Below are 12,707 nucleotides of genomic sequence, written 5' to 3'. Positions count from 1 at the left end.
GATTTGACAGGATCTTTTTAAAAATATATATATATCTTTATTGATTTCAGAGAGAGGGAGAGAGAGAGATGGAAACATCAATGATGAGAGAGTCATTGATCCGCTGCATCCTGCACGCCCCTGACTGGGGATCGAGCCCGCAACCCAGGCATGTGCGCAAGTGTCCTGACCGGGAATCGAACCACGATCTCCTGGATCCTAGGTCGGTGCTCAACCACTGAGCCACACCTGGCCAGGCTCGCAGGATCTTTTTAACCGGAGGGCTATGAACTCCATAATTCCCCTGAAATAGTTGCCCTATTTTATATGTCTTCATGTATGTATACGGATGCCCCAAATTCTCAAATAAGTGTGAGACCCACAAACCTCTAAGAGACATTCGAAACAAACCCGATGGCACACTCATTAATGCCCTGTCTCACTTTGCTCCACATCTTCTTTTTATCTAGAAATACCCTTTACATTTTATAAGGCATCCCAGGTCATTTCCCCCTTGACACCCATTCTTGCGTCCAGGCCGACAAAGGACTGTTTCCACTTTCGACAACAACAACAAAGTTCAATCCTCATCATTCCGTGGCAATTATGAGAAGACACGCACCACTACATTTCTGACAGGCTTTTACAATCCAGTTTTATTATTCAGCTCTTACTAAAATGCTAATCTCCTGGGAGGCAAAAATATCTCTGTATGAGTTCTTTAGCACAAACAAACATCTTAAGGAGATGTGAATGAAAAACCACATTGACATAATTTCAAAGCTACAGTAGGAGAGGAATGACCAGAAACCCTCCATTGCCCCCGGGGGGGGGGGGGGTAAGTAGCTTATATAAAGTAGGGTGAGCTAAACTGGAAAGTGGGAAGGTGGGGAGGCCATGTTCCTAAATCCATGAGCCGTAAGCCACCAACAGGAGTTGAGACTGGGAATTTTCTAGTGACATATATCCCAGTGTGAGGGCCCAGCAATAACTTCTAGAGCAATGTTTGAGCATATCCACCCAAGGAAGCTAATGTCCCTTTTTTGACATTAACAAGAGCAAATCCTACCACATGATCTAGCCGAGATGGTGTTCTGTCAATGAGAAATAGAAACACATCCTGAGGTTTCACACTCAAAACTACCAGAATTGATGAGCTTTTCATTTTTTAGTTTTTCTTAGCAACACCTGTAGACCTGCCCTTGGAATTGTGTCCTAGAAATTAAAATAATAGTCTCTATAGAGGCCTAGCTGATATCAGTGCTTTAATCGGTGCTTCTCAAGGTTCTCGTCTCCACCAAATTCCCGTGGAAAGGAAACATTAACTGAGAGAGTGAACCAGGGGCTCTTTTTGTATCACTAACTGTGTTTCTAATCTCATTTCCCTGTTTTGCTTGGCAGATATTCTGAAGAGGTACCCCGGTGATCAATTCCAGTATTCAGATAGCATGAACCAGGGCGTGCGACTTAAGACAGGGCGCCGTTTTCATAGTAATGTGATGTTATATGTTAAAGGCAGTGCTTGGCCTTTGGACCCAGGAGAGTATCCAGGCCTGCATGGTGTGCCGCTCCCTACATTCCACTTCATCCCTACGATGGGCACTGTTCGCCTCTCTGAATCTTATAATGAGGATCATAAATAGGGCTGATTGATTGATTGATTGATTGATTGCATTGCGCAGGGCAGCAGAGCACTCATAATAACGCTCCTTAGAGGAAACCAGACAGCCCCTCCTACCCTCCTTCCATCCCCTCCCTCAAACTCAGAACATCTGGCCCAGCTTCCTTTCAGGTCTCTCCTGGGGCTCACCCAAACAACAGGGACTCGCCAATAGAAGGCTCCCCAGACTCGGGGGTGAGTTTGAGGACCTTCCTTCGATTCCCTGAAGAATGGTCTCAGGACACCGCTTGGTAGCCCCGTTGCAGAACGATCGCACTATAATGCACCTTCCCTTTCCTTCCCTATCGGTCTTGCCCAGTGGATTGGGAACTCCTCGAGGCGACAGATTCGTCTTCTTTGCTGGAGCCGAGTCGGCCCAGGGTCAGCTCTCAATCAGTGTTGGGTCCAACAAATGAATAATCCTGTGTGATCTAAACAAACAGGTTTGAGGAATTACAGGACAGGGTTTCAGGAGGAGAGGTGGCATAGGCACAATTTCAGCAACTGGAAAACCAAGGTCAGTGGTTCAGTGTGGCACAGGAGAAAGACTAATGTAGGTGAGTACATGGAGATACGCTGGAGAGAAACGCCGGGAGAGCCTGTGGGGGTCCTGCAGTGCTGGGGGCGGGGGGGATGCAACCTGTATGCTGTGTACTTTGCGGATGATGGGGAGTCACCAAAGATTGGGGGCCAGGAAGTGCTGGAACCAGCAGTGTTTAGGGCAACTGAGTGTATGGCCACCACTAAGTTCAGAGCAGCTTCCCTGCGAGGAGGAAGCGAGTGGAGGCAGGTGGCGTGTACAAACCCTGGGAGAGGCAGAGATCGGCCTAGGTGCTGGTAGAGGCCCTACTTGCTGAGATCTCATAACTCTATCCGGCATCAGAATTGTCCAGGGTGCTGACTCCCCGAGAAGCCTGTTGTTTTTCTGGCTCCCATCAGCTTGGACTCCAGGGTCTGATGGGCTCTTCTCCCTTGGCTACCCAAGCAGCACGTCATCTGGTGCGAGAATAACTGGGAAGCAGTGCGAGGTTCGCGGGGGTCGGGGGTCAGGGGTCGGGGGCAGTGGCAGAGGTCAAGAGATGAAGGGGGCTGAACCGAGGCAGAGGCTGTGGAGATGGAGAGGAGGGAACTGATTTAAGAACAGTTTCCAGGCAGGATTTATGGAATTTGGTGAATGAGCGTGGAGCAGGAGGGAAGGGCATGCTAAGGATAATTTTGAGGTTTCTGGACACTGAATGTGGGAGCACAGAAAGAGGAGATGTACAGCCAGAGGATAAGTAATTCAGGTTCAGGCATATTAAATTGGAAGCAACAGCAAAATTTGCAGGTGGAGGGGTCCAGAAGCTTATTGGAGACAGAGATTTGAAATTCGGGAGGGAGGTGGGTGCGGGTTATTGGTTACTGATGATCATTCAAAGCCACGGGAATGGATGCGGTCACCCAGAGAGAGCATGTGGACAGAGGGAGAGGCAGCGATAGACTCCAGCCTTAGGAGATGGGTGGGGAAGGAGGAGCCAGGGACATCGTCTGGGAGGGACCAGCCGGAAAGGTAGAAGAAAGCGGAGCTCACCGAGGGCTAGAGTTTTCCGAAAATGAAAGTAGCGGCATTGCACAGCGCAGACAGGGAGAGTAAGCCGTAGGGGATGTGTCAGTGTGTTAGTGAGAGTGGTTTCAGGGGGAGCCCGGTTGAGGAAGGCATGGGAGAAAGGGGGTGAAAACCATGGCCCCCGTGCTCTGCAGCTGTGTGGAGGGATGCGCGCCTCCCTCACTGAGCTTTGGTCTCTGGACAGCTGACCGGGAAAGGAATCAACATGAAGGCCGGGGCCACGAGACCTCCACCCTGACTCTTCAGCCCTCCCTGCTTTCATCTAAGACCCTGAGCACCGGGCTTATTCGTGCATGCTAACCGTAGTGTAAGCGAAAGGCTTAACGATAGTTTTGCTTTCTTGTTTTGTAAGAAATTATTCCACTTTCTCTTTTAACACGCTGGGGGAATAGTGTGAGAAACTTGCCTTCCTGGTTTTTATCAATGGAAGTTCCTATCTTCTCAGTCGCTTAAAGAATCAGTTCTTGGCTCATTGAGACAAAATGATCCATCTCACATTGAAAGTTTCTTATTGTCAAGTTCAGTGTCATCAAGAAGAGTCAATGGATGAATTATAAGTATCATTCTTCCTGCCACTAGCTCCAGGGGAGCCTCCGTGATGCCCCTCCCCGACAACTGCAAGAAAGGCTGGGAAGATGGGTCTCTGGCACTTCCAGTCTTCAAAGGGGAAGTGGCTTTGCCTCCTAAGGTTGGGGATTCCCCAGGCACAGGAAGGAGGTCACACCCTGGGCAAACAAAAAAGAGTGGCAAATGTTGTTCCTGCACTTGAGAACTAGAAATATACCTTGTTTATGGGCCCAGAACCAGCACAATGCCCTGCACAGAGTAGGTGCCAGCCAAATTTTCTATTATGAATGCTCTGCCTACATCCACTCAGGAGTGAGTTACAGCTCACAGATTACTAGTAGCCTAGAGAGCTGAGCAGCTTGACGACACTGATAGTCTTGCTTTTTAAAGCTGTGGCTGTTTTGCTGAACCTATTGTAATGTGGCCATACTATACTCAAATTCTTTGATGGGACCTATGTCAGAGCCATTAACAAAACTCACCGTCCACTCAGTGAAAATCTCCTTCGGGCCCCCACAAGCACATCACAGTTTGCATGATACAAGAAGCAAGGAAATAAAAGTGTTTAAATCCTCTGGTCTCTATTAAGTTGGAGAGAGAAAAGATACCCTTGGCATTTTAAGATGAACATCTTGAAAACTGTAGTCAGGGTGGCGAGCGGTGTAATCTACGGTGTTATTTGACAAGATTGTTCTTGCTAGTCACTGCCCACCAAAGGGAAAGTGAGGAGCCGATTGACGGGCAAGACATCCGTTTTCTGTGAAATAAGGAAAGCACTGGGGGCTTAAATGGTAAGGTTATCAAATCTCTACATCCAAACAGCTACCTTAAAATGACTTCCACACAGGCACCGTTTTTTTTTCCTGACAGTAATGTTTGCTATTTTCACATAGAATATGGTGCCTTGCAGACACTGGAAACTCAATGGCTTTTTTTCTTGGAGGTGATAACAGCTAGAGATAACATAAATTGCCTCTTATTTTGGTAACAAAAACTTGCTACAATTTTGGACCCTGAGGAGGTATTTTAATATAATATACTTAAAAGGATAGGTGAAGTATTAGACCTACTGTGCAGGCATTACTGATTTTGATGCATTTTAATAAGATTATTGCTATCGTTAGATGAGCATTTGTTGCCAAGATAGAATAGAATACTTCCTGCGTACCACTCATCCAACTTCCTGTAATGTTAATATGGCAAATAACTGTGATACATTTATCAAAACCAAGAGGTTGACATTGATACAAGCTGTCAACTAAACCACAGACCTCATTTGGATTCCCCCCTCCATTTCTTCCCAATTTCTTCAGTACTAGTCTGAGCTGGAGGGTCCAGCTTGTTATAGCAGAACAATATTAATTCAGAAGGACTGGGATCAGATATAGAAATGGCTCAGAAAGACTATAAAATCTACCATTTTATGTGTCAAACATAACTATGTCTTAAATTTTGGCCCCAAATATTTTGCATGCATGATCTGGTTCATCCTTTCCAGAAACCAAAGGGCGAGGGCGGATACTGTGATTTCCACTTTACACTAAGACGGCAGGATTTAGGATTCCAAGCAGTATTTGCAAGACAGCTCAGCTGGGAAGTGGCAGAGCCAGTGGACTAAGGCCTTTCTGATTCCAAAGCCGTGACTGTGATCGTCAGCACTGCCGTACAGACCGAAGGGCCTTATCATAGGTGTGGTACAGACACCGCCTCTCAGTCAGCAGTGTTGCCCAGGACTTGCCCTCCAAAGGTCACCCGGATCAACTGTGGCCGGTGACCCCGATGTGGGAGGTTGTCCTGGACTGATGACATGTGACTCGAAGTGAAATGTGTGATGTGTGGGATTGTTTCAACCCTTGCACGCTGGAACGGGAAGTCCTCCCTGGCCCCTTCCTCCGACGGGTGAGTGTGGGGCTGCCTGCCAGAGCAGCTGAGAGGAGCAGGACACAAACATCCCCCACGTGCCTTTGCTTTTCTTTCCTGAGTGTTTTGAGGCTGAAGTAACGTGTGCAAAGTGATCTGAAACGCAGAAATAAGAAGAGCTGGGGAACTGCAGTGTCCACAACTACCTGAGGCAAGAGAGCTGAAAAAGGGAGGCCCACGGAGACAAAGGGGGTCTGGGGAGACACAGAGGCCTTCAGCTCAGCAGCCAGCTGGTTGGCCCCGAGCCAGAATGAACTGTTTCTGGCAGCTTCTGCCCCAAGCTTCCTTCTCAAGGCCTACATTGCAGCTCTGCGCAGGAGTCAGACCCCAAAATTCATAACGGGCTGAGCCAGAGCAGAGGAAAATGGGTCCGAGGACACAAATGGCAGCCAACTCTGTAACTGGCTGTGTAGGGAAGGGGATGGGATGCCACCCATCTTCCAGTACGTCCAACGCAGGACTGTCCCCAAATCACTGGATCTGGTCAGTGAAGGGGTAAAGGTGATAAATTTCCAAGATAGAAATGAAGCAGAGCGAGCTTTGCTCATTCCTTTTGACAAGCATGGATTCATAGCATGATTTAGTGCTGTCACCTGTGGGAGGCAATAAATCCAGGGCAAAGGGGTGAGTAAAAATGATGGAGTCTGAGCCCCGTGCTGTTTCACCATCTCTGGAGCGTGTATTCCTGAAAGGACAGGGCTGGCTGTTGGTTTCATGGAGCATGTTAAAGCTTGTGACTCCATAGGTTGAAGGCAGGTGGCATTTTATTGCAATTGAAAGCGTACAAAGAAGCAAGTGGAAAAATCTTTTTTCAATATAACCCGATACCACCTGTATCTAGAAAATTAGTCTTACAGGGTTCTCTCCAATAGAGCGAGGGTTTCTGCGTGTCTGTATATAAACGGTGGCTATGTATACAGCCTAATCTAAACTGTTTATGACAACGGAGGGAAAAAGGGTTATTTGGGCAGTCCAAAGTTTATACTAGGCTTTCATCGTGTTTTTATATCCTGCTTGGCCTAATAGTTGGATTGCTATCCATCTCCTGAGCCCACAAACCGAGGATGTGGCTGCTGAAAGCCCCCAGCAGCTTGGCAACCAGGGGGGAAGGAGGCCCTTTCCCCTGGCTTCAGTTAGAGAATTACACAGGGCTCGAAGAGGCCTCTCGTGGGGCCAAGGGCCCGCTTGGTCAATCCTATGGTCAGCGAGGGAGGGTCTCACTACGAGATGCCTGCTCCCATTCAACACCAGGACCATGATGTGAAATGGAAAATCCCCAAAAGGAGAGCCAGGTAGCTACCCCTACTTGTGTCTACTCCAGCTGAATAATTAGAGGCCAGAAGATGCTCTTGTCCCCAGCCTGCAGCAGGGGGACTTCTTGACAGCTAGGTCCTCTGTAGTCATCCAGTTTGTACTTTATTGAACATTACACTCTGACTGATTCCTCTTGGAGCTGTGCCTGTGGCATACCTTCAGCATACATAACATCATGTGACCCATAGGTCACTGAGGGGTTATCTGAAGTCACCAATGATGGCTTCCTTCGGGCTGCATCCATTCTTGCCAGAACTATACAATAATAACCTCCTAATATAGTCTCCTGCCCCTATCTTGCATCCTTCTGAATTATCCTCCATACAGATCCTAGAAGGATCCTTGTAAAACACAGAGCCCTTTCAATGCTGTGATGGTGAATTTTATGTGTCAACATGACTGGGCCATGGGGTGCCCAGATATTTGGTAAAACATTATTCTGGTATGTCTGTGATGGTATTTTGGATGAGACAGACAGTTGAATCTGTAGACTGAATAAAGCAGATTTCCCTCCCACTAGGGTGGGCCTTGTCTAATCAGCTGAGGGTCTGAACAAGACTAAAAGGCTGAGTGAGAGAGAACTTATTCTACCTGACTGCCTTGAGCTGGGACATCAGTTCTTTCCTACCTTCAGACTTAAACAGCCACCTCTGTGCTTCCTGGGTCTCCAGCCTGCTGGCGTTTGGCCTGGAACCACAGCATCAGTTCTGGGTCCTCATGTTGCTGACTGCTGGTCTTCAAACTTGGCAGCTTCCATAATCACATGAGCCAACTCCTCATATTAAAACTGAAAGGTTAAGGTCGGTGGTGCGTGGGCAGGCTAAATAGCCATCTCAAATGGCAAATAAAGAAAAATTGAATTTATTTAAGGAAAAGGGGATGGGAAATGGGGATATTCAAAGGGAAGGGGCTATACAGCACTGAGCGAAAGGGTACTAGGTCCATGATGGCAGCAAAAATATACCTGGGACAGTGAAACACAGAGAAGTATGGAAGAAACAACAGGAGAGCCTCACTGAGAAGTCAGAGAGAGAAGGGGGCCCTGGAGGCAGGTTCAGGGGGTGAGCCCAAGATGAGCTGCCATTGCCCATCGCTCCCCTGGTTACAAGTCTCCTGGGGTCCCTTCGGAGGGAAGAAGGGGGATGAAGATGGCACCGGTGTGCTCCCCTGTTGGGAAGCACCTGCTGGGTCCTTTGTCCTGAGCATATTTATCTCTTTCTTGCAGGCGGAAATCTCAGGGGAGGCCTTGGGAGTGTTTCAATAGAATATTCATCAGCTTTCTAGATGTGCTTTGTCAGGGTCGTGGTGTCCGCTGATTGGTTGGTACCAGGGAAGGGGGGCATTAGCCCATGTAGCTGGTCCTGAGGCAGCCACGTCACCACTTGTCTGGTTTTGCCACTTTTCTGGGCCTGGAGCTGAAACACAACTGAGGCCTAGATGTTATCTTTAGGGAGGAAATGTTCAGAGGGTCTAAACTGCATGATCAGCAATATGCTGGGGAAGGATAGGTTACCCTGAGGACAAGGTTCTTGTTTTCCCAGTTTTTCCCCTTGCTAGGCATCCGGGACTTCCTGCCCTGGTGGGTTTCTGTACCCTAGTTTCTGTACCTGACCCATCTCACAAAAACTTTCTCTATATATTTAGGTCCTATTGGTTCCATTTCTCTGGAGAACCCTGACTGATACAAATACCTTCTTATTTACGAACTTCATTCATTCATTTGTTTAAAAAAGTTTAGTGAGCACCTACTAGGGGGGCGAGAAACTGTTTCATTCATGTGGTGGGGGGTGGGGGTTGGGGGAGAGAGACAATGAATACTTTGTAACGTGTTAGAAGGTGGTGAGTGCAGGGGAAAATGAAAAAGTAGAGCAGGATTGGGAGGGAGGGTGAACATACATGGAGAAGGGACATTTGAGCAAAGGCTCAAGGGGGATAGAGGGGTTTGCCCTGTGGAAAGCAAGACAAAGTTCAGACCTGTGGCCCTGTCCCTGCCTCCATCCCCGTGACATCTACAGGCACTTCCTCATTCCAACCTCCCCTCCCCCCATGGCCACGAAGCTCCCCCCGCAGAGCCCTTGGGCCCTCCCCCTGCCGAGATCCCCTCCACGGGGACCCTCTCCCCACTCCTGTTTACAGCTGACCCCTCCTTGTCCTGGAAGATTCAGCTTCACAGCTGCTCCCAAGGCTGCCTAGCATGGTGTCTTCTTGAGCCTCTTCGGTGTCCAACAGACTTGGATTTGAGCTGTAATTCTGCCCCAAACTATCTATGCAACTTTGGGCACGTTGGCTCATCTGTCAAATGGGAATAAAAATAGTATCCTGCATATAAGGAGCTAGACATGAGAAAATGTGGGTAAAATGACTCGGGGACTCTTAGCTGCTGTCATTACTGTCCTTTCTCTTCCCTTCTTCCACCCCCTCCCCATGTCTTTCCTCCCCTCTTCCTCTCTGCCTGTGCTCTCAGAGAGCCCAGGGCCAGCGCCTCCAACACCCCAAGTCATTCTGACTGGCTGTTGAAAGCCGGCTCCCTCTCCCTTCTGGGGCATGGGCCCTGGCCGGCTGCCTTGGTTTCCTCACATCCCTCACCCCTCTCCCGTCTTCCTTTTCCCAGACCACATTCTGGCTTCAGATGCAGGCTTTCTCCTGGCTTCCCAGAGCAGCTTGATCCCTCACTGGGATGTTTCTTGATGTCCTCACTGTTAATCCCCCTGCATAGCTCCCTGTAAAAAACCCCTGGTCCTGCTGGATCAGGCCCACCCCCTACTTGGGAAGGGAGGCAACAGGGTTTCTGCAGTAGGGAAACAAAACCACTTCAAATGTTTACCATAGAAGGACATTTTAAAAATAGACTTTATTTTTTATAACAGTTTTATATTTACAGAAAAATCAAGAAGACAGTAGAGTTCCCACATACCTCACATCATTTCCTTTATTATTAACATCTTACATATCACCGTGTGAAACATTTGTTACAGTCAGTAAACCCATATTGATACATTATTACTAGATAAGCTCATAGTTATTCAGATTTCCTTAGTTTTTAACTTGATATCCCTTTTCTGTGCCAGGATCCCACCCAGCACACCTCAATACATTTAATTGTCATATCTCCTTAAAGCTCCTCTTTGCTATAACAGTTTCTCAGCATTTCCTTGTTTTTTTTTTTATAACATTGATAATTTTGAGTACTGCTCAGGTATTTTGTAAGATGCTCTTCCACTGAAATTTACTCATGTGCACAGAAGGAATTTAATACAGGGGATTGCTCATGTAGGTTATGGAAGATCAGAGATGCAAACAGGGGAAGGTCAAGTTACCCAGACTAATTTCAGCAGAAAGTCTTTACCGTCCCTAAGCTGGAGTGTTAACAGGAAGTGGCAGCGTTACTTAAGCCAGGGGCTGAGGTCACTTGGCCGAAGCATTAGTCAGATGCAGCCACTGCTGGAGATGCCATCAGTGGTAAGAGAGAGGGTGAGAATTTCTTTGGCTTTTCCTTTCCTCCCACCTCCAGTCAATCTGCAAGAGGCTGCTCCTAGCAATACAGAGCAGGGGGCGTGGCTGAGAATGGCTCTAAAGATCTCTAAAGATAAACTGGTCCAGGAATGGGACAGCTGGCATTTGAACACACAAATTCTGTGACATGGTTTTATTGTAGCACTTACCCCACTGCTCTGCAATTCAATTGTTTGCCTGCCCACAGGCTCTGAATGATGACCAGTGCTCTGAGGGCAGTATTTAGTTTTTTATACTCATAGGCCTAGAACAGTACCTTGCTCATGGTAGGTTTTCAGCGTTTGAAATATGCACAATTGAATGAATGAATGATGAATGAATGAATGGTTTCTCTTGACTAGTACCTACCTCTTGTGTGTGCTCTAGCTAAGAGGAATGCTCACCACCAGCATTTCTTTTCAGCTTCATCGCCTCCTACTGGTGCTACGATTACTTTCAGCCTAACATTTGAAGGCCACATGGATGGCGTGACTAGAAAGGAATTAGACCAGTTTCCTTTCCTTTTCTCTTCTCTCTTCTCTCTTTTTTTTTTTTTTTAAGATTTTTTTAAACTGAATTTTAGAGAGAAGAGGGAGAGAGAGACAAAAACAGATGTGAGAGTGAACACTGATTGGCAGCCTCCTGCACGACCCCTACCGGGGATCCAGCCCACAACCTGTGCATGTGCCCGGACCAGGAATCGAGCGGCCAACCTTTCTGCGCACCGGACAACGCCCAATCAACTGAGCCACGCCGGACAGGGCTAGACCCGTTTTCAACAAAGGAATTAAGTCGCGCATCAGTCCTTCCAAGGAGTTCCTAAGGAAGGTTGTCCATCTCTTCCAGGGATGCTTCTTCCTTATGAGCAGCACAAGCCAAAGGAATGAATCTTTTTTGAGAATAAAATGTTTCTGTCTTTAAGCTAAATGTCACCCAGCCCTCACCTGGCTGGCATTTAGGTGGGTTGGGACACATCATCAGAGCAGTTACATTTCCTTTCAGCGGAGGGGAGGAGGAAGTGCACTGCCACAAACAGAGCCGGCGGCTGACTTTCCCATGGGTGCAGGAGACCTGAGAAGCAACACGCCGCTCGTCACCAGACCTGAGCAGGGACATCCTGGATCTCACCGACAGGCCACCAGGTATCTGAAATGCTCTGAGATTCTCGGGTTTTCGAGGATTTTCAGTGCTGGGATGGGACATAGAAAACTAAGTTCCACTTGAGAAAACCTCACTCCTGGTGTGTAGAGGGGAGTGGATTATTAGTCTCTGAAGAAGAGCAGAAAGGTGCATTGGTGGCGGGAGCACTGCTCAGCCCTAGAGTTTTAAGTTTTCTGTCTGCCAGGGTGCCCTGCGTACAGCCACGGGACAGCAGTGTGACCAGCCTGGGTTTCACTTGCCATCTTGTTTAGCAGACTAAAATGTTTTCAGCCAGCATCTTCTTTCCATTCTGGTAAACTGCTGCTCTAATATAGGTATAAAAAGTGATGAGTACAGACACCTCCCTGCATTTTTGTTTTAGACACTTCATTTCCCACAGTAGTTACAGAGAAGCAATAGTTTGGAAGCCAGTGGTGCCCTTGAAAAAGCAGGAGTCTGTTGGAAATGTTGCGATTTTGGACAAGTGACTTCACCCTTCGATACCTCCACTTTCTCACTTAAAAACTGGCAATTATAGGTCTGTCTCATCACAGAGTCGTGGTAAAGATCACAGGAGGTGTATCTGTGATACTTTGAAGATCGACAAGTGTAACATATTACAACTAGTTCTTTGTGTGGACATGAGGCAGCAGAAAAGGTGCTTTTTGATGTTTAATTAATACTAAAAATCTTCCATTACATTTATTTATCTGTAATCGGGAAGGAAGAGGGCAAGAGTAATTTTCAAAGGGACTTTTTTCCTGCTCCAAAAATAGAAATCAGAAAACACATATTTGATTTTCCTTTTGGTGCCAAACCACAGTCCCATTGTTACTAGCAGTTTTACAGAACTGTAACCTTCAAACTTGGTGATCTCAAAGGCTGAAAGAAAGCTTGCCCAGTCCTAAAGCCTTTCAAACAGGCTTGTGAAACCCAAGCGCTTCTATTTTGAATTAAGGGCTAATAGAATCGTCCTCTTAAATGAGCACTTGCAAGTGTAAAAGTTGCCTTCCAGGTGGCTGCATTGAA

This window comes from Miniopterus schreibersii, assembly GCF_964146895.1.
Source record: "Miniopterus schreibersii genome assembly, chromosome: 1".
Classification (NCBI taxonomy): Eukaryota; Metazoa; Chordata; class Mammalia; order Chiroptera; family Miniopteridae; genus Miniopterus; species Miniopterus schreibersii.
Note: the sequence above shows the minus strand (reverse complement) of the source record.